Genomic DNA, 23,422 nt, shown 5'->3' on the forward strand with positions numbered 1-23,422 from the left:
TCCACAGGAAGAGTAGCTGTTTATTTCACAAGATCCTCTGGCAGGGTCCTCTGCACATTCTGATACCATCACCACATGTGTAAGATGAATGGAAATGCAGAAATAGGCGGCGTAGGAAAAAAGGCAGTGGTAAGACATAAACGATGTGACAGTACATCGATGTAAGAACTTCACGATGTAAGGATAAGGCTTACTTTAGGAGACAGATTTCTAGATTTTCCTCCGCTCCCAGCCCGCCAAAAAGTATCTGTTAGTTGCAATTCTCCTTGCCTTCTTTCTCTCCCTTTAAGACGTGTGCTTGAATATATAAAATATGAAAATATATATACATACCTATTAACTTCTAATTCTAGGGGACTAGGCACAAACTTACATGGACACCTGTCAGACTTATGTGCACGTATCATTTGGTCATGTGTGTAGTATACATGAAGATTTGAAATGAAAATCCCAAGAGACATTTTTAAAGATTTTATCCCAACAGTGAGAGGGGAAAAAAGCATTATCAGTTTCCATGGAGGCAATGTAACATGAAAGAAAAATGACTTTCGATGGTCATTGAAATTTTATAGCTTACACTAAATTTCAGTTTTATGTTTTCATATTCCTGAAGGCATTAATTAAATGTTTTTTTTGTTACTGAATGCTTAGAATGCACGTGGAATGAAAATCAATTAGGTGCTTCAAAAAAAGCAGTTCCCTCAGCCAGTTAAAGACATGCATCCACTGGGCTCGGTTGTGTGGCCCTGTCACCACTTTCTGTCCGTGTGTAATAAAATTCTGTTCCAATCTCCAAGAAATGTACCAAGATTTTCAATCAGCTGGCATTTCTCTGGAAGGAAGACTGGCTTTATCTATAACAATCTATGCAGAAAAAGAATCCGTAATTTCAAACGATTATCGTCTTGAGAGCGTGAGCGCACCAAGGAACAGCCCGTTTAGGACTTGGGTGACGTGCCATCAGTAACGATCATAGGTGACGTCTTCCACCATGCCTTTCCAAGACCAGGCTTGGGGCTCAGTGCATGCAAAACAACCAAAGGATAAAGCACCAGACTGTTCCTCTTTCACAGAAAAAGGAACTGAGATTCAGAGATGTCGGGTTAACTGGGTCAAGGTGTTACTTCTGGTGCACGGCAGAGCCGGGATCAAATGCAGAAATAGGTAACTCCAAACTCCATGCTTTTAAACACTTTCCTGCTGTCAAGGTTGCAAGACTTTTCCAAGTGCTAAGGAGGTCTGGACCATTTAGACTTTTGAGATAATTACAGAAAAGAAACCCAATAAAAAAATTAACCAGAAAAAAAGCAATTCACATAATAACTAAGAATATTATTGTTAACTGGAAAACAAGAGGAAGTTTGCTAAAAATCCCTTTTGACTTATGTCCGTCATAATTTAGAATCTTCTCTTCCCTGCTTCATAGAAAACAACTATACCAGAATTTGGCAAGCAAAGCAAACTCCCCTCTTCTTTTCAAATATTGACACTCCCTATTTAAACAGGCATATTTAGACTTTCTTACTCTATCCTTGTATCTCTCAACCTTTCATTTTTTTTCCATCCTGTTGCTTCTCTGTGCTGGTCTGGATAATTTCCCCAGTTTTTACCATCTACTTTGTTAATAACCTCTTGACTTCTTTTTAATCTGCAATTTAAATTCATCTTTACATTTTTACTTTCAATGATTACATATTTAATTCTGCTTTTTACTCATGTAGAAAGTATATTTAGTGAACACCTCCCATGTACCAGCTGCCGCCTTAGACGCCAGAGGTAACACAGTGGGAAAAAGACCAAACGCACTGCCCTCGTGTAACTCGGATTTCAGTGGGGGTGACACAAACAGGTGCATAGGACATATATATCAGACGGTGATAAGGGCTGCCCAGAAGAATGACCGAGAAAGGAAGGCGTGCACTCTGGTTGGAGAGCCTCACTGGGCAGAAAGCCCAGTTGGCACGAAGGGTGACGTGGGACATCGGACGTGCTGGGGCCTGGCTTCAGCACAGTGCAAGCCGCAGCAGGGCCTCATCGCTCCTGCCAGCGAGGAAAAGGAGACCAAGAAGAAGCTCTCTCACCTGCTGTTACATGTGAGACTGTCTCCCGGGCTCCCTTTGGTCTTTTTGGATGATGGTTCCGTTTCTAGAAGAATCTTGGGCACATCTTTAAAGTAAATGTTAAGCTTAAAGTTTTTTTTGAAATCCACAGTTAGCATGGATTGGACCTTCTAACCCATGGGAGGGTTAGATGATGCTCACAAATTCTAGCAGGAAATTTTATTTTTTTCCCTCTAGCCAATGCCATTTTGAGACAAGTGATTTTTCTTGATGCTCATTTTCCACACACCTCAAGGGTCCCAGATTCATGCAGGGACATGGGGGTTTATTTTCACAGTCCCCACCCTGCATAGGTTCCAAGCCCCTGTTGACACCAAAACCAGAATTCACAGGGATCCTTGATCAGCAGGGGTTGTGGGACGGCTCGTGGCTCTCACACCGCATTCTGTAATCCCTGGGTTTTGGCTTCGTTTTTCTCTTTTGGCTTCTCAGCATCCTCTTACATTCTTGCCAGCTCAGCAGTGCATTTAAAAAGATTCTTTACATATGGTATCCAGTATTCGTGTGTGTATGGTGGGAGGTTCTTTATGGAATATAGTCTGTGTCGTTTCTTAATTTGCTCAATTTGAACAAAAGTCTTCCATAAAGACAGTCTCTACATAGGGTAAAAAATTTTTGACAGCTGAACTTACAGAAAACTCCTGAACTTTCTGAGTAGAAATGAGTTCCTTTCCCCACAAAGTGTTCATTCTACAAATTCTGAAGGGAAATGGTGAGCATATTTGAGTCCAGATGGTTACTACAGTAACTCATGACCACTAGGGATTCCGGCCATGCTGTGAGGGCCCGTTCCTGGCAGCGTCCATTGCTGGATTTATTCCTTTCAGCTAAAATCATGAGAGATGTTGAAGATTTGCTGAAATTCATTTCTCATGTGTCATCTTCATGTTAACAATACTTAGATTTGACTTAACAAAGTTTAGCAATAGGCTTTTATCACCATTTTCTTTCCTTTGGCCAAAGCAAGGATTAAAAAATGAACCAGATCAGATCAATTAACATTGTGAAGTTATTATCATTTCTAAAGAACACAGACACACAAATAAAACAGTGATTCTCAAGGGACTATATTTTCAAACAAAACAAAAGCTGACCAATCAAAAGAAGCAGATGAATTATCTGCCCGACACAACCACCACTTCCCAAACATCTCCGTCTTCTGTTTACAATGAATGGTTATTTTCACCATTGTTCACAGGATGATTTGCAGAGAAACAGTAAGCCTAAATAAATAAAGACATAAACAAATAAATAAATAACAGGGCATAGAGGACTTGAAGGAAAAATTCAATACTGTTACTATAATATAGAACTCCCTTTCCAAAAATAAATTACAGATATAGCAGAATTCAATAGATCCCAAACATAACACGGAGTGTTTGATGGAGGACATAAACCCTCCCTAACGCCTCAGGCAATCAAACACACTACGGCTTCTAAAAGGAATCTTAGTTGTAGCATTTGCCAACATTTCTCATGAGCAATCTCTCCTGCTTTTTCTTTTTAATTATTTTTTGTCAACCCAGGACAAACACTTTTGTCACTTTTTTTTCTCTCTGTTAAGAACTTTGCAAGACACTGTCATTGATTTCTCAGAAAAGAATAAGAATCCAGTGAAGTGGTATGTCCATTGAACAGGAAGCTCAGGTTCAGAGAACCTTATGTATTTTCCTCAGATGATTTAACTAGTAAGCTAAAGAGACAGTAAATAGTCTAACAGATTTTCACATTTTCATGTCCAAGGCCCTTTTACCATTATCACTAAGAGAAGGTAATTTGACATGTTATTTTTCTTAAATTTATGAGAAAATAAATATACATACTCAAGGAGAAAGGAAAACATCTAAAATGGGTAGATTGATGTGCATGCTAGGTAAATAATAGGTAATTAACTGGTAAGACCAGTAGTTGTATGTGAACTTAGCAATGAGGCTAGTGACCACCTACACTATACCCCAAACCAGTTTGCTTCCTATTTGTACCTGGGGTATGAGAAAGATGGGTGGGACATTAGATCAGTGGTTATGGACACTGAGCCGTGGAATGGTTTAGGCCAGTATGGAGAGGTTTGTGGACAAAGCAACACTAGTTTGGGGTATCTGCTGGACCATGGCTTGGGAACTCGTCGTCAATGACCCATGAGGGGTGTCTCCGCAGCCGAGTGAGTCCAGGGTAGAGGTGCTGGGCCAGGAGGGAATGCTCTCCTTCCTGGAGACAGCTGTGATGAGACATACACACAGAAATCATCAAGGAAAGGGTGGAAGGGAAAGAACAGAAAAAATAAACAGAATATCAGTCCTTAAAAATACATTTCAGATGGGCAAGGTACAGAAGAGTCTTGAAGATTTTCATGAGAGAAAGCTCACTGAAAGTGAGAATTAATGTTACTCTCATTTGTTTCTGAATCTCACTCTATTAAAGACCTAAGAACATCTGCCTGTCTTATAAACAAAAATTACAGTGTTCATCCACGGTGCTAACAATGCTAAAATATATGACTTTCTTCAATGATAAGTAAATATTTTAGTTTCTTAGTGTTTTAAGAATTAGTAACTAGTATTTATCATTTAGGTTGTTTAGTATTTAATATAGTTTTACATGTCTTGTCTCTATTTATTCTGAAACGCTTAAACAAGCAGCACTATTATCCCCATTTTATAAGAAATCAAAGATCATAGTATATTACCACCTCCCCAATGTTGCCCATGAGTTTGGGGGTCAACTTTTTTTGTTTGTTTTTCCTTTCCCAAATAAAGCTTGCTGACTATGAGGTAATCAGGATCAAATTTTTACTCTCATATTAATGGTAAGATAAAGGCAAAGAAAGAATGAATTATTTAAAGAAGTATACATAAAATGGAAGCATAACTGGGACTATAACCAGCCTTTCTAACTCTTAAGTCACACGTGATATTATATAAAAATTACTCATTGTTATTTATCTTCAACTTCTGGGAGAGGGCATGGGAATCCATGTTAAAATAATATTTTTGAATGAAGACAGCAGTTGAGTGGATGGATGGAAAGATGACACATTAATTAAAAAAAAAACAACAGAGACCCAATTCCAATACAATCTAAGAGAAAGTGATATTTCCCATATATACAATTACATTTCGTCAGCCTCATTCTTCTCTCTCCACGATCCCCACCCCCCAAACACACTCTTTTACTTCCAAAATCACCTTTTCCTTTTCAGGGGAATGTGAGGTAGTCAACTTTAAAATGATTGATCTCAGATTTTAAAAAAAAAACTTGAAGGAGCACTGGTTATTGCTACAAGATGCTCATTTCAAGACACGTTCTCTGCTCACCCCACTCCAACCCAGGAACCCGCTCTCCAGAAACTCTCCCAACTCCACGTCTTTCCTTGACTTCGTTTTCACAGTCAAGTAAGGGTTGGATGTCAAAGGAAGACTCTCACCAGAGGACAGAAGATTTGAGTTTTAGCTAATACTTTGTAGCTTGATGACATCAGTGAAGTCAATAAATGGAGTGTTCATCAAGTCATAAGTTCATTTAATTTGTAGAACACCTCTGATGGGTCAAACATTGTGTTAGGGCTTCTGGCACTTGAAAAGGAACTAACGAATGAGACCCAGGCCCTACCTCTTCAGAGCGGGCATCCTTGAGAGCAGGGCGGCATTGACCAAACCGTCGTGCACACCACAGAACTGCCCGCTGTGCTTAGAACTTGTGTCAAAGCACAGAAAGCCTGTGAACAAAAGTCACAGGTGATGTGAGAATTCAGGACTCCTTAAGGAATACCAACAAGTTTCTGATTTATAAAATTCTAAAAACCTAAGTGCTCACAGGCCATTGAATCCTATACAGATGAGCTACCTCAAGGATGGAGAAAGACAAGTGAGAGTAAAATCTAGCAGCATCTGATTATTGCATGAATCCTCCTGCCTACTATCCGCCACAGGATACATGGTACTGGGTGAGGATTGGGGTAGAATTTTGAAGAATATTTCAGACTTTAATTAAGATACAGTTCAAGTCTTAAAGCTTCTAAACTAATGAATGAAATGAGTAATAAGATGCTATCCAGGTATTTTGAATAAAACCTTTCTGCTCATGGCCAGCTTCTGAACTGATGTGAGTGTACCTGCAGCAAACCTGGGTCTCATTCATTAGTTCCCCCTCCAGCAGGACTCACTGGGCATTTTACCATGTGGGATGGAAGCCAGTTATAAACCCAAGAGATTCCACAAAGAAAAGCTGCGGAAGGAGGAGCTACAACAGCTGTGGAGACAGGTCTGAGTGGTACTTCTCCTCTCTGTCCCTCTAAGACGGACTGAATGTAGTATGCATGATTCAACCCAGAAAGGGAGTGTGTGGCATGGCCAGATAAGGCTGCATCAAGCATGATTCTTAGAGGAATTTTAAATATGCACATTCAGTGGTAATCCAAGGCGGGTGCAGAAAGCGTCTCAGTTAATACCAGCAAGGCCTCAGGGTGGGGGGTCCTTGTCACAGTTGCAAATGAGACCAAATGGCAATTAAAGAGTGGAGATTGTCCAGAAATTCTTAATATCCACAAATACCCTCAGTATTTGTTATGCCAATTTTTCAGCTAGGTAACCATCGTTGAACAATGTTAGCTTGAAATGCTTGCAAGCAATGGTGTGCAGAATAAATGTACAATGATTGCCTCAATAAAATAAAGACTTCTAGCTATCCCATAGAATAAATCAGTATACTCAAAAAACAAAATCTGGGCCTTCCTGGTAGCTATGCTTAGCATAGATGTTCTGCAGCAGGTCTTATTTAAAACCACTCTTATCCTTTCATTTTCTCAGGAGTGGGTGGGAATACATCTAGTTTTAGAAAAGAAATCTCCTTCTTTTTAGATTTTCCCTACCCTTAGTTTTTTATTTCTTTCCCCTCAAGATGAGTTAATTGATCAGAGTCTTCTGAAAATCCAGAGAAATAAACATTATATAAATGATAAATACTGATTTTTTAATAATCCTCTCCAGAACAAATATAATGGTGAGACTCAAACACAGGTATCTAAAATATCCCAGATATTATAGAGGATGTAAAGAAATAAATGCAAGATCTCTATACTAACATAGTAGCTCAAAAAAAAAGAAAGCAAGAAAAACAACAGAAATATTAAACAGCACTGTAAGACAACACCATGAGCTGTTAGCTGCCAAAAAGTTTAGGCTTGTTATTAATATCAGAACTCACAAAAGTTGTTTAGGGAAACATGGTACTTGGCCACATGAGAAACTGACGTGAAATTAATCTCTGTCCATAAATCTAAATGGCAAGAAATGTCAATTTCTTCATTTTCTCAAATCGATACAAATCCAACACTGCTCAAATCACATCTTGTGTTGGAAAATTAATCACCAGGTCACACAGAGATCTCAGGCTCTGACGTGATGCTCCAGGACTGAGTCCCCTCACCCTTTAGGAAGGCCACTGGTCCACATCATTAGTTCACTCATTGTCTCTGCCAACATGAGCCCGTTTCTCAGCCAGAAGTTCTGATGCCTTTGTGTCATGTTTGGGATGTACGGTACCCATGCTGGATCCAGGCACTTGCGTCACACTTGAAAACCATGCCTTGGTCCAGCCCTCCTAGGTGCCCCAAGAGGCTATACTGCCTGATGCTTTACCACCTCTCCAGATGCTACCACAATCTGCAAAGCCTCCTGATACTGGTAGAACCCTGAAAAAATCTGAATTCTTCCAACCTGGAAGGAGAAAAAGTTCCTCTCACTTATCTCTCTCACCTGTTCAGTACAACTCAAATTACCTCCACAGCCAATCTGAGTTTCCACAAAAGAAAGCAAGTATGTCTGTATTCAAGCTGATTTATTTTCTGCCTTGGCAAATCCCCTAAGTGAAAAGCCAATTACCTAGTTGAAATGGGGAAGAAAACACAGTAAGAAGAACAAACATTGTTAAAAACACAAATAAGAAATTACTATAGATTTCCTGCTAAGAATAAATATTCACAGAGAAATGTTATTTAATAATTTTTATAAGACTCGGCTAGATAAATATAGATCTAAGATAGAATCACTCCTCTCTCAGTAAGAAATCAATATCATCTGTCTTAGGTCGGGCTGCTGTAACAAAATACCATAGACTGAGCAGCTTGGATAACTAATATTTATTTTTCAAAATCTGGAGGCAGGCTAGTCAAAGATCAAGGTGCCAACAGGTCTGTCTGGCAACAAAACCATTCCCACCAGCACAAACGCGGTCACCAGAACCATTATCTCTAGTGTGTTTAAGTGAGGGACACCTCAGAGCTTTCAAATAAAATGGAAATGAAGGATTTCCTGCCCACGCATCAGATGCACACTGATGAGTGGACAGAACCCCCCTTTGTCCTGTCACTTCCTAAAAACACCAGGGTGACTTTACTTACCCCGCCAAAGCACAGTGCAGGGGATCCAGCAGAGGAGGTCAGGGCCCAGGGACAGAGTTGACATTTAAAAAAAGTGGGGTGACCCGCTCTCTAGCTTTACTGTACACAGCCTCATTACCATTTGTGGGTCTGCAGACATCAACAAGTACAGGTACACACTGAGGCAGAAAACCAAAGATGCCGGTTTATCGTTCGATAAAAGCTGGATGCAAATGATCAAGTTTCTAAAGCTAGCCTCCACTCTCACGAAATTACTGCTTGGGAAAATATTATCGTAGATGATTTTTTAAATGAAAACATAGCCCATAAAATCTCTTATTCCGATCTGCCCAAGCCAACACATTACCCTCCCCCCCATTAAAGTGCTTTGGCCATCTGTCCCATCTACACCACCAGCTGGTACGATGTCCAGAAATAGCTCCTCCATTGTTGGTACTGATGAGGGTTTTCCATATTTAAAAAAAATGTAGGTTAACTGTATTTACAAATAACAATTTAAAAGGCAGTTTCGCTTTGTGGCAAGTGACTTGGTCTCAGTAATGAAGTGACGAATCTCACAGGCAGGTCCTTTGGGAGGCTGCACTGTTTCTATGAAAGCTATTTCAGATGGGAACAATGGGATGTTTTTGTTCTCACCCAAAATCATACCTAGAGTTATGATCTGGTTGAAGGAGGCCATTGTAATGGAAAGCAACTGTGGGTTCCCAGAAGCTACACTGAAATCACCTATGTATGAATGGACACAACAAAAATGGACACTCACATTGTGTATATGATGACATCCTACACAACATGTGTCCTCCCCATCATACAGTTGATTATTTCTGGCTGGTATTGAACAGAACTGACTATGCATGGACATTGGGCCAAACCTTTGATATTCAACAACTAAGTTATAACGCAATTCATCTTTGTAAAGAAAATAGTCAAAAAGTTAAAGAATGAATGGGGAAACTAAAAAGGTCAAAGGACCTCCCAGCTAATAAAATGTCTATAAAAAGAAAGGCTGGGGATGGAGAGAATGCTTAAAAGCCAACTCAAAGAGCCTTTAGACTTTTGTCGTCTGCTCCTCACATCGCGTCCTTGACACGCCCTCCTGCTCTCCACCCTGTCCCCCGGTCCAGAGCCCCTTCTTTGTTCTCCTCTTCACCCCTCGCTCCAGACATCCTCTACTATTTTCTCATCCTCCTGACCTCCTCTCAGTGTGGGATTTCCTGTGAGGACCTGCGCCTGCCTGTCCTCTCTCCACTGCTATTTCCTTCCATTACCACTTGATGGCCACGCTTCCATCAGGAGCCCTCTGAGCCTCGTGCTCAACTTTCCCGAGTTCGCAGCTTGGCTCTGTCGCTGCCAGCTTGACCTCTTCGTCCTCAGTTAAAATGCCTCATCGGAAGCACTTCACAGATGACGATGATGCTGATGTCCATGTCTCCAGTGCTGACTCTTTGTTCTCCTCTCCTTGTGGGTCCTCTGCTCCCAGTGCCCTTCATTCCAACTCCCCAGGCAAACAACCTCACCCCTCCTTCCACACCCAGGGCCGCTGCCACCGCTTTCACCATCTGCCTCTCCGTTTCTCACTCAACAGTATCAGCCCATGCCCTGGCTGGCGTAGCTCAGCGGATTGAGCGTGGGCTGCGAACCAAAGTGTCGCAGGTTAAATTCCCAGTCAGGGCACATGCCTGGGTTGCAGGCCACGGCCCCCAGCAACTGCACATTGATGTTTCTCTCTCTCTCTCTCTCTTTCTCCCTCCCTTCCCTCTCTCAAAATAAATAAATAAATAAATAAATAAATAAATAAATAAATAAAGTCTTAAAAAAAAGTATCATCCCCTCTTCTGAAGCCCTTCCTGGTTAACCCCAGACTCGGCCATGCACTTCTCACTTTCTGTGTTACATGGCAGGGGTTGGCACATATGCCTGTGTGGGGTTGGAGAGCGGGTTCTGAGCATTTCCCATTGGCCCGTCCTCACTGAGAACACTGATAAGGGTGTAATAAATCTGAGCTGTTCAATACAGGCCACTAGTCACGTGCAGCTCTCAAATTTCAAATTCATTAAAATGAAATACATGAGCAATTTGGTTCCTCAGTCACGTTCGCCGAGTTTTCAATGTTCAGTCACCGCCTGGGAGCCCTGGCCCCTGTGCTGGGCAGCACAGACACAGAACATTCCCATCGTCACGGAACCTTCCATTGCGCACTTGCAACAGATGGTACTTGAATAAAGGCTTTATGATTTTTAAAGACCCTCTGCATTTTAGAAATATTATCCCGTCAGAAAGTCTGTCTCACCATAAGCTTTCATTAAAAAATGCTCAAAATGAAAACATGAGTTATATCGTCGAGGTAACGTAAGTATAAAAATACTGCAACAAAACATTTCTTGTATACTCAGTCTTGAGGACAGAACCACAGTCTCTCGCTGCAGGGAGCCTAACAGCATTCCAACACAGGAAGACCACTCCCTCATTCCGAATAATGGGCACCCTGGCTGGGTAGCTCAGGTGGTACCCAGAGGTACTCAGGTGGTAGACATGCCAAAGGTTCGGGTTTGGGTTTGATTCTCCGGTCAGGGCACATACAAGAAGCAACCAGTGAACGCACAAATAAGTGGAACAACAAATCAATCTCCCTCTCTCCTCTCTCTCCCCCAAATCAATAACGATAATGAATGAAGAAGGATGGGAAATCCACCCACTCGGTGGTGCCAGCATGACCAGCCCTTTAATCCCAGCTGACCCATACAAAATGCTTGCTCAGATTTCTAACTTTCTTCATAGCTTCAGATACAGATATTCTGGAAAACAAAAGGGAATTGTACAGTTTTCTTTGCACTAATATTAGATGACACTAAAACCCCGCAATGGCTTCCTTTCGCACTTAGAATACATTCCAAGCTTCTTTGAATGTTCACTTAAGCTTCATCTGTCACTGCTCTCTCAACATTGACTGCTGGCTGCCGGCCACACCAGCCTTTTTCTGGTTCATGGACACAGGCAGGTCTCCACCAACACACAGCCCGCGGCACAGTGCACGGCCCATGGTGCAACTCCGACTTCCCAGTCCTCACCTTGTACTTCACGTCCTCAGAGCTGCCTTAATGGACCAGTCAATGCAAAGTAGTTCCCTCTTTTATTCTTTCTAATAGAACCTTCTTATTTCCCATTATTTATGGTTTGATTGTTAACTTGTCATCTGTCTCCTGCAACAGGCATTAAGTTTGGTGAATGCCAGAAGGCATCGTTTTATTTACCTCTGTTCATCTATCATCTTATGTCATGATGGCTAGACACTTAAGAAATACCTATTATATGAAGACAAGAACAGAGTCTCAGGTCCTATTTAAATGTGTTGAAGGAAGCAATGTTATGATTTTATTTTATATAAAAGAATTTTAAACTAACACATTTTTGCAATTGTCTTTATGAGAGAGATTTAATTTTCAAAATGTCACATTAACTTATAAAATCAATCTTTTGTTCACACTTCTAAGGCCTGAGAGATGCTTACATATCATTATAGAAAAACTTATGAGTCAGTCATTTTTGATGTGCAATATGAGATTTGGTCATTTTTAGGGACACCGTGAACTAGGATTCACTCTTTAATGCTCATCATATTTAGTGACTTAAAATATAGGTGGAAGATGGTAAGATATTTAAGAGCAATAGAGCTAACTAAATGCTCTTTGAATAATATAAAACAGGCTTCCTATTAAATGAATTGTTTCACTCCATTAGTTTGGGTGGATTAGAAGTTATAAAAAAGGCAGCCCTGGCTGGTATGGCTCAGTGAATTGAGCACCAGACTGCAAACCAAAGGGTCGCCAGTTCAATTCCCAGTCAGGGCACATGCCTGAGTTGCGGGCCAGGTCCCCAGTAGGGGGCATGCAAGAGGCGACCACACACTGATATTTCTCTCCCTCTTTTTCTCACTCTCTTTGCCTCTCTCCAAAAATAAATAAATAAAATCTTAAAAACATTTTGTAAAAAAAAGGCAGATATGCTCAGAAAATAACAAATGACCATAAAAATCATATATCCTTTGAACTTAGTTTTTATCTTGTGCAGTTTACCTAAAATGTCTGTGGAATAAACAATAGTGAACGAAGTCATTTCAAAGGACACTAAATTATAAGATATGCACACACCCACATACACACACACAGCATTGTAACCTTGACTTCCTATATATGTTGGTCCACATGCAAAGGTGATTTATCTATAGCCATGCAACACATTTTGAAAACAAGCTACCTGGCTCTATGCACATTTAAAGAAGCATTTAGGCCACATAAAATCGTCAGAATATGGGCACTAAGTTCAGTTGATCAAGAGAAACAAATCACTAACAGAGTGGCAACTAATTCTGCTTTCTCTTTCCCTGTAAATCATAAAGTCATGATCTTAATCTCCTGCAGTTTTAGAAGTGGAGTAGGCTTCGGAAAGTTTCAGAAACTCTGTTTACTTTGCTGTGCTGATCATTTCTTATTCACATCATAATTGGATTTCTCTAAATTCACTGACATTTCAGTTTATTTCAATAATCATTAACAGGCTTTTGCTCTTTATTCTAAATTCGGGTTATGCTCATAGGGCGGCTCATCTGCAAACGAACCTACCAGATAGCAGCTGATCTCCACATTACAGGGCCAACCTATTTTGAGACACCCAGGTTGCTAAATCATTGTCGCTGTTAACGGAATGCCACTGGGACCACTGATAAGTGAGCATCAGGCATATTCTTCATGAGAAAGGACACTGGAACATCTCTTCAGTTGTGTTGTGCAATTCATTCTAAGCACCATGTTGCCATTTGAAGGAAAAAACAGTCTTAATTTACAACTCCTAATCGTAAAACGCAGATGTCAACGTTAGCCATTACTAGTTTGGGGAAATGTTTTATTCTTCGTTTCTATGTAGCATGAAGATTAGAAGCCACTATTGTTCAGGTGGCCAGATACCCCAGGTGGATACCCTGGCCTTGGGCAGTCAGCTCAGGCGTCTGGACCCACCCGTGAAACCAAGTTTAAAGACAATATTTTTTTAGGTCATTTTCAGTCTAATCTCTGGCTCTAACTAAGATATAAGGATCCTCCTGTGGGTGTCATTGAAACCTGAATAGTTCCCATGAACTGTATTTTTCAGGTCATTGAACTGGCCACCAGATAATATCAAAGATGATACATTTCCCTGGGGAAAAAGAAGCCAGAGCCATTACATGTAAAAAAAAAAGAAATAAAACCTTTAAGCATTTTACTGACAGCCGAAATTAAGCGGGATAATTTTTAAACTTTAACAAATGAAACCTACTATTGCGTTGGATTTTAAAATTATTTACAGAAATTAGCACACATGGGAATAAACATTATAAAAAAGTTTCAATGGTCTGAATAAGCCCCTAAATGTAGAGTGGGAAATGTGTTACATAAATGGAAGTATCTTCATTTCAGGATTTCGGGTGAATCATGGTAGCCTCACTATGACCTAGCACCTAACAGGTTTTCAGTAATGAATTGAATGAATGAGACTGAATGAGTGAATGGGAACTTAAAGTCTCAGTAGTAACCCACGTCACTTTATATTATATATAAGTAAACCTCTTGTTTAAAACGTTGAAATTTAAAAATTTAAACCATATTTATCAAACCTATTATTTTAAGATGTCACAGTGACAGAAATTTACTTAAATAGTAAAGACTGATGTATTTTACTTGGACTCTGAATGGCATCTTGGCTCACAAATGAGAAAAGTGATCAGTAACATCTTTCAGTCACATATTTACCATGATTTTCCTGAACGAAAGCACATTAGACATGTGCATTTATAAATTAAAAGCAGCTCAAGATGTACCTCTAAGAAGCTAATATGTATGAAATAAAACCCTGGAGAAAAGAAGTTAAGTCTACAATCAGTGAAATAAAGTAGGCATTAACTTTGCATCAGGATTACAAATGAACTCATCAGGATTTCTGCCTGGCACCTGAGCACAGGATTCACCGACAGACCAACGACACATGATACCACCTGCACAGGACAGGAGATGCAACAAATAACAGAGGGTGGGGCAGAAGTAGGTTTACAGTTGTGAGTACGTGAAATACGGAGTTCATTCTTTTACTATTAATTATTATATTATTTTCATATGGACAACTGTAAACCCACTTTTGCTTCAACCTTATTTTCCGTTTTTGTTATGCTTTCAGAACACGAAACGGCAAACAGCATACTGGGAATCTTTTATTAGATGATAATAAAACTATTTAATTAATCAGCCTCCAGAGGTCGAACAATTCGCTGGACATCTTCCTGTTATTTCCTATTCATAGTTGCAAAAAAGAGGGTTTTTTTCCACTGAGATTTTATTAAGGGCAAATCCAGAGTTCCAACTAGATACTCAAACAAGCACATTTATACAGAGGCTACTGTATCCAACATCTCACCCAGGACTCTTGGATAATATTCAAAACAAACATTAGTGCACATAAATTCCTCTCTTGTTATTTGCTGTCCGTACAAACATCTAGCGTTTTGGCCTGTGGTAAATTGTTAGTATTCATGGTGTTTCAATAAGTGAATTATAAAATGGTAGAGATTATCTCCCTAACAGATAGTTTACCGATATTTAAGTATATACAAATAAAATTTATAAGATAAATATAAACTTATTACTAGTACAGTATTTTAAGAAAATATTTTTCAAATCATTTTTCACATAAATAAAATATTTTGCCAAATAGATGTAACATAGATATAATTTTCCTATTTTTTTCTATAAATAGTGCATGTACCCCTTGGGAAGAAATATCTAATTTGCTCTTTTAGCTGCTCCCTTCCCTTAATCTACAATGTTCAAAGTCAGTGAGGAAGATCTTTGCATACAAACATTTCATATAAGAGTTGGATCATGCAATGTATATTATCAATCATAACAACACTTTGCCCCACTATAACATACATTTTAACAATCTTTTTCATATTAAATAAGTTTATTTTCATGAAAAATATACCCCATGGCTAAGTGGAAATTTAATTTATTGGAGTTTAACCTGAATTTTTGGTAGAGGTTAAAGAAAACTATAAGATTCATTTTTTTCAGGTAGAACATTAATTTCAAAGAAATGAAAACTTTCAACAAATCACCTCATATTTCTTGTCCAGACATAAGCATGCATGCCATTTCTATTCTATCTTCAGAAAAATACAGTTCTACTAGCTGTCCTACAACACTATGTGTTGGTAGGTAAAGAAAATATATATTGGGCCTGACCTCAAATACACTAAATCAGAACAGGGTAGAGGAAGGATGCTAGAATCTGCATATCAATAGACAGGCAAGATGCTTCTTACACACATGGAAATGTGAGTACTACTTAGCTGGGAATTCAGCTAAGTTAGAAAAGCACTTACTCAATGATCAAACATTATGCTAAGTGAAATAAGCCAGGTGGTGAGGGACAAATACCTTATGATCTCACCTTTAAGTGGAACCTAATCAACAAAACAGACAAGTAAGCAAAATATAACCAGAGGCATTGAAATTAAGAACAATCTGACAGTAACCAGAGGGGAGGTGGGAGGGGATAATGGGGGGAGGGGGGAAGGGTTTTCAGGAACAACTGTGAAGGACACATGGACAAAACCAAGGCAGGGTAGAGGCAGGGGAGGGAGGTAGGGATGGCTGGGGTCGGGGGGCAATTGTGGAGGGGTAAATGCAGACAACTGTACTTGAGCTAAAATAAAATAATTTAAAAAGAGAAATTTATTTTCTCTGTGAGTTTTTCACCCTAAAGGATGATTTGTAGGAACCCCTTCTAGTAAAACATAAAAACAGACCACCAATTCCTCCAACTCCTTTTTGTATACCCTTGAAAAACTTGACCTTGCAGCTCCTCCCATTGAAGAGGTACAATGTAGATCTCTACCTCTAGGTATCTGGTCTTAGCCCTGTGATACACTTCAGCCAATAGGAGATTAGCAAACTAAAGACTTGATAAGTGCTTGTGCCATGGGGCTTGGCCCTGTCTGATGGCTACCATGTGATGAAGCCTGGGCTAGTCTGCTGGATGCTGGAGACACATGGCCCAGCTGCCTCTGTCACTGCAGTGAACAGCCAGACCTATTGACTGCAATGGAAGGAGGCCATCCAGTACCAACCTGTCCAACCAACCTGCTAGCTGGACTGCATGGACTGCAGCTATGAAAGTGAGTCCCAGAGATACCCGTTGAAGAGCAGCCCAACTGGGCCCAGCCAGATGGCTGACCCACGGTGCTCCAAGCCAATAAATGATTGTTGATTTTAGCCACTAAGTGTGTGGCTTACCATACAGCAAAAGCTAAGTGACAAACCCCTTCTTATAAAAAGGAAAACAAGCAGAAGAGGAAGGTTTTGAAGCCAATTTTGGTAGCACTCAAACTTTCCCACACTCAGATTATTTCACACGTCCCCTGTCAGGACACATGGGACACACCTATTTGTACAGGGCCACCTGGAGGCCGGAAGTTCCGTCCTACTTAATCAGGTACCACTGAAAGATGTAAAAGGTTCAGGAAGAAAAAAAATATAAAATGAACCAAACTTTATAGTAATAAACATGAAAAAAACATGAAATGGGAAAAACCAACTGTGACATTTAGTTTTGATTTTTACAAAGGAATTTCAAGTGCATTATTGAAAATCTAAGTTTACCATGGTAACTGCTTCTCCACACTTCACTTTTATCCCCAATAAAGGTATTTGTAGAGGATAAAGCGAACTATACTGAACGTGAAATTTCTCATCATTGTGTTTGTATAAGATAATGTTTTGTATCATCAGGCTGCTTTTACATAAACATTTCTTTATTACACTTACAATAATTTGAATTATTCTCACATGATTGAAGACAATGACAAAGTATGTGAATATGGTTTAAATACTAAGACTATAAAATATTATACATTACTATTCTTTTTTTAAGATTTTATTTATTTATTTTTAGAGGGGAAGGGAGGGAGAAAAAAAGGGAGGGAACATTGATGTGTAAGAGATACATCAATCAGTTGCCTCTTGCATACTCCCACCTGGAGACCTGGCCTGCAACCCAGGCATGTGCCCCAACTAGGGATCGAACTGGCAACCTTTTGGTTCATAGGCTGGCACACTATCCACTGAGCCACACCATCCAGGGCTACACATCATTATTCTAGTAATGATAATATTATGTTGATGAGAATTTCACTATCTGGACTCATTCACTGACTTATTTAACATAAGAGTGCCTGCTCTGTGCCAGACACATGGTCAAGTACCAGGGATACCAAAGGGAATAAGACAATGCCCTGCTCTCATGGAAACTATATTTTATCGAGAATTAAAAGATGATTTCCAGTATTTACAGGATCTGTGAATAAAACTAAACAGGAAGAAATGAGTCATCATGGCAGATCAATGAGAATGGGGAATGAAGAGAACCTTTTAGGAAGGAAACATTAAGATGAAATCTGAATAAAAAGAAGGAGCTGGTCATGCAAATTGTAAGGAGGGAGAATAGCAAGTTCAAAGGACCTAAAGTGGAAATAAAACTGGCCTTTCGGATCAGGAAAGATGACTAGCATAACCAATACCTAGTGAGCCAAAAGGGAAGCACTGAGAGGTAAGATTAGAAAGGTGTAGAGCGGGCAGAAGGGACAGTCTCACAAGCCATTGGAATGTGTTCAGATCATATCCTAAACACCTACAGATAACTGAAAACTATGTAAGTCATTTTTGCCAATAGAACTACTCGGCTCTGAAAATCCATCATGAGCAGACGAGAGGTATGGATTGTTAACTAACAGAGTGCAGTGATTCCATGCTAATGACTAAAGGAGTGAGAATCTAGGAATGCTTGGGAAGGCAGAATATTTCCATAAAAGGTGTTTCATCCTAGTTAAAATCTTTTAGACATTTCCTAGATGCTTCCCAACCAGCGATCTTGGCCTTACCATGTTCATGTATTGATAGAAGACCAACAAAAACAAAACGTACAGAACTAGTCTATGAAGTGTTTTTTTTAAAGAACTTACTCAGCCCAGTCTAGGAGAAAGGTACAGTACTTGTTGAAATTAAAAGGATTGTCACTGAAATAGAACTTTTTTAGTAGATTAGTGTTCAGGCTGTTTAGTAAATTAGAAGTAGCCCATGTGGAAAAAATAAGAATGAATACAAATGCGCAAGTAATCTAAAATCCAATGATTCTACTAAAAACCAAGTAATTTTAAATTGGAGGAAACTCTTTGCTATAAATAACAAAAAATTATTTATTTTAAATTAACTATATAAAGCACATCACTTACATGATTAAAACTGAGTGCACAAGTAGAAATTACTATGTTTTAGTTGGATAGAGTCAACTTATCTCATATTTAAATACTGAAAACCTAAAAATGACAGCAGAAGGAGGCTTAAACACATATTTTAGTATGTTTTCTTAGTAGAAAAAAATGTTTCAAATATACAGAACTGAATAATATAGGAAGTAAATGTGAATAAACTGGTTTGTGGCATTATTGCCACTTTATATGCAATATTTTGGTGGTATAGTAGAGTCCTTCATAAGGCAAACTTAGGGCCATATCTTAAAATAATAACCCAAGTGGTCAATAACATGAATGTGTATAAGCAATGATATTTAAAAACACAAAATAGGTTCCGCTTGTGTTTATATATTTCACTAAGTAGGTACTAAATAAAATCTTCAGTACCTTCAGTATGCGATAAAAAAATAGTTAGAACTTGTGCATCTCAAACTCCATCCTAGTAAAAATTTATTAAACTAGGGTTAACTCCATAATCCACTAGTGAGAAAAACACAATAAGAAGAAAGCAACAAAGAAGGCAGGAACATAGCAAAGGAAATGGAATTAAATAAATACTTATTGGGTGATAGCAATGTCTAACAGTATAGAAGAAACAATCATGATGTTCAAAAAAATATTGAAAAATTCTAAGGCACTGATGAATTGAAACAAAGGAAGGATTTCAGAGAGATCAGAAACAAAGTTAAAGCAGAAATTAGTAGATAATCAAGCAGTAAAGTTTGCTTTCACTCAGAGGACTTCTGACACAGTCTCAAAAATTTGTTTTATGATTCCTCTTTAGAAGATATGCAGAGTAGTACTAGGGACAGGGAATCCCTGCATAAAGACAAAACCACAAAGCTGAAGAAGAAATAACCCTGCCACACAAACACAGGTTAGAGAACTGGCCTGCTCCACATTTGTCACTGAGTTGCAGGAAAGTAAATAAAAAGGCTCTCTTGAGGCTACATAACCACAAGGGGGACCTTGTCGATTCACAGTCTAAATTTACTCCTGTGTCATAAAAACTCACACACAGAAGATTCAATCTAAAATGTTCCAGGTGTGGTAGTGCTCCTTGATGTCTGAAACAACTAATGTAAGCTTTCTCTACAGGACAACTCCTCCAACCCAGGCTTCACATGATTCCCACCTATCAAGTTTTAGGTAAAATGAGCAGCTCTGAGTTAAAAACAAGGAAAAAGTCACCATGAATGAGAGTCAGGGGGCGGGAGGGAGTAGAATCAGTCCCCCAAATATTTCACTTATTGTAACTACTTCCATAGGATGCTAAATGTATTTGTATATATTAACACTACCAAAAATTAAGTAAAAAATTAAACTATGACTTAGAAGTAGGAGTTCCCTCAAAAATAAGTGGGTACATTTAAAAATTGAATAGAATTTCTATACATAATGTAATACTTGAAATCAACACTTAATGAAATGACTAAGCAGATTAGACACAATATTAGAATTTGTAAATTAGGAAGCAGTTTCAAAGAATTAATCCCAATTAAAATACAGAAAAAAAGATATGCGAAACAAGAAAACAGTTAAGATACAACAAAGTAGCACGGGAAGATCCAACACACACATAACTGAATTTCCACAAGACATCAGTGAGAATGGAGAAACAGCAATATTCACAGAGGTAACAGAAATTTTTGAACAACTGAAAGACATGAATCCTATACTCTAGAAAAAAAATAAAGTAAGAACAGTATAAATTTTAAACATTCTTTCCCAGGTACATATTGTAAAACTATGCAATACTGAATATAATGAAAAAATCATTAAGCAGAAAAAGAAAGAAAAAAAGAAAAAGATTACTTTGGCCTGTATTGCAATTAGAATGATGACTGACTTCTAAATAATAATGAGGCAGCATGTAGTAGTATCTTCCAAATGCTCAGAAAATTAAATAAATCAAAATAGAATTATATACTCAGTTCTATTATCCAAAATAAAAAATGAATCAATGATATTTCAGACAAAAGCCAAAATAGTGTTTACCACAAATGTAAACTAAAATAATCACAGATATACTTAAGACTGAAGGAAAATGATACTAGATGGGATCTTGAAAATGCAATAAGAAATGATGAGAAATATTTTGGTTAATATTTTGTTAACTCTGCAACATGGAAATTAAAATAGAAGAAAAAATAGCACTGGCTTTGCAAAGGGGTGATGACCATTAAAGTGTCCTTAGATCCTTATGTTGGTCAAAAACATGGGTATGCAAATTTATTAATCTTAGAGTTTATTAACTAGGAATGGTAAAGTGTAAAATTAACTACTAGAAGAATGGAAATTGAGAGTAAAATGTCCAAATAGCCCAAAGAAAAGAGTAGAATTTTTTAAAAAAGTAAAAGACAGCAATAAAGGAAAAGAAAGAAAAAAATAGGAAAAAAGACTAAGGAAAAAATATACAGACTAATCCAAATATCTCAGCAAATTAAATAAATAGAAGAAATTGATAAAAGAATCCCAGCTATATGCTGTTTACACAAGACATGCCTAAAACCTAACACCAAATGCTGAGGGAAAAAAGATTGGGTGGGAATAATATATCAACAAAGCACAAACCACAAGAAATTTGGTGTTGCTCTATTACTAGTAAACAAAGTAGACTTTAGTGGATGGAAAACATCATTAGAGAGATACAGAGGACAATGCAATAATGAAATTTTCCATTAACATGGAAAATAAAATAAATCTGAACATGTATATCCCTAATAACACAACCCCATAATATATAAAGCAAAAATTAATGGAATTACATGGTAACACTGAAAAAATCCATGGTGCCTCAGATATTTAAATATCAAGCTAACAGAAATTGCTAGAGCTTTGGAAAAGTTAAACAATACAATGAATAAGCTTGCTCAAATATATGCCCATTGAACAGCACATCTAACATGAAGAGATTGTATCTCACATGAAGCATTGAAACACATACATAAAAATATACCAAACACCAACATTCTCAACAAGTTCTGAAGTATTGGTATCATAGAGCATATGTCATAGGCTATGATCACAAAGTAATTAACTTAGAAATCAATAACAAAATAACAAAATGATAACTAGAAAATTACATCATTTATATATTACTTATACTAGTATGTAGAAATTTTAAAACACTCCCAAGTCACTCATTGGTCTAAGAACTCATTAAGAAATTTAGATAATATTTAAAGCTTAACACTAGATATTGAAACTTGGTAGATGCAACTAACATAGCATACAGAAAAAGGCTGGAAAAGTTCAAAATTAATGAGCTCAGCAACAACTCACAAAAAGTTAGGACAAGAATGTAAAGAAAGCAGAAGGGAGAAAGAATGAAAAATAGAAATTGACAAAATTAACAAGCATAACAGAGAAGATCAAAGAAGCAGCAGAAAAACCTTAAAATAAAAATAGAGGGGACTTTCTTTTCTTCTCACATGTCTCCCCCCCAGCTTTATTTAGAAATTACTGACAAATAAAATTGTATATATTTAAAGTATACAACTTGATGATAAGTTGATATATATAACTTTACATTCTCATATTCTATAATCCAGTAACTCTTCTTTAAAGAAATGTTTGCACATATGCATCAGGGGTATACATGAGAATGATCTTTGCTGTTTGTAACACAATTGAATACTGTGCAGCAGAAAGACAGAAGGAACTCATACCCTTCTCAATAGCATGGATGGAACTGGAGAGCATGATGCTAAGTGAAATAAGCCAGGCGGTGAAAGACAAATACCACATGATCTCACCTATAAGTGGAACCTAATCAGCAAAACAAACAGTGTGCAAAATAGAACCAGAGACTTGGAAGTAAAGAACAAGCTGGCAGGGACCAGAGGGGAGTGGGCAGGAGGATAATGGGGGAATGAAGGGGTGGGGGCAAGCAAGGGAACAGGAACAGAGGACTCATGGGCACAGACAATGGAGGAGGGAATAGACTGTGGAAGTGACAAGGATGGGGCAGGGGAGAGCAATGGGGAAAAAGGTAGGATAACTGTAGCTGAACAATAAATTAAATAATAATGATGATGATGATGATGATGATGATAATAATAATAATAATAAACCAGAAGCAAACCAAGTTTCAACCAAAGATAGAATAGGTAAGTGGAATGCAGTATTTCATTCAGTGCTGAAAATGAATGAATCACAGGTAACAGTTTCAGCATGGATTGACATCAAAAACAAAACATTTAATTAATAAAACCATCACAAAAGAATACCTGTAACCCAACTTTACACAGTTCAACTACAATCAAAACTAAAAATACATTGCCTATGGGGAGACATATGGCTGGTAAAACTCTAATGAGGAGCAAGATGACGATTAAACCAGAATTCAGGGTGGGGTTGACCGTTGGGGTTTCTGGTTGTGAAATCCGTGAGGGGCGTGCAGAGCGGAAGGTTCCTGAACTACCTGCTGTTTCACTTTTGAACTGAAGAGTGGTTGGATGGGTTTTCATTTCGGTAATCATTAAATTGCACATGATTTATCATTACATAGTTCATAACAAAAATATTTTCAATTTCATAGGGAAATGAGTATGATATTCAGCTATA

General features: G+C 38.2%; 1 protein-coding gene and 1 long non-coding RNA gene across 3 annotated transcripts in view; both read right to left on the minus strand.

The window, feature by feature from the left end:
• Window positions 1–23,422, minus strand: part of KCNIP4 (potassium voltage-gated channel interacting protein 4) — a 927,129-nt gene that overhangs the window by 815,268 nt on the left and 88,439 nt on the right. The gene's annotated exons all lie outside the window — the stretch shown is intronic.
• LOC118499139 lies at window positions 286–16,057 on the minus strand. The gene is made up of 3 exons (XR_004901658.1): window positions 14,476–16,057; window positions 7,760–7,770; window positions 286–297 (listed from the first exon to the last, which is right to left on the minus strand). It is a non-coding gene; the product is annotated as an uncharacterized LOC118499139 (long non-coding RNA).

The sequence above is a fragment of the Phyllostomus discolor genome, chromosome 1 (assembly GCF_004126475.2).
Source record: "Phyllostomus discolor isolate MPI-MPIP mPhyDis1 chromosome 1, mPhyDis1.pri.v3, whole genome shotgun sequence".
Lineage (NCBI taxonomy): Eukaryota > Metazoa > Chordata > Mammalia > Chiroptera > Phyllostomidae > Phyllostomus > Phyllostomus discolor.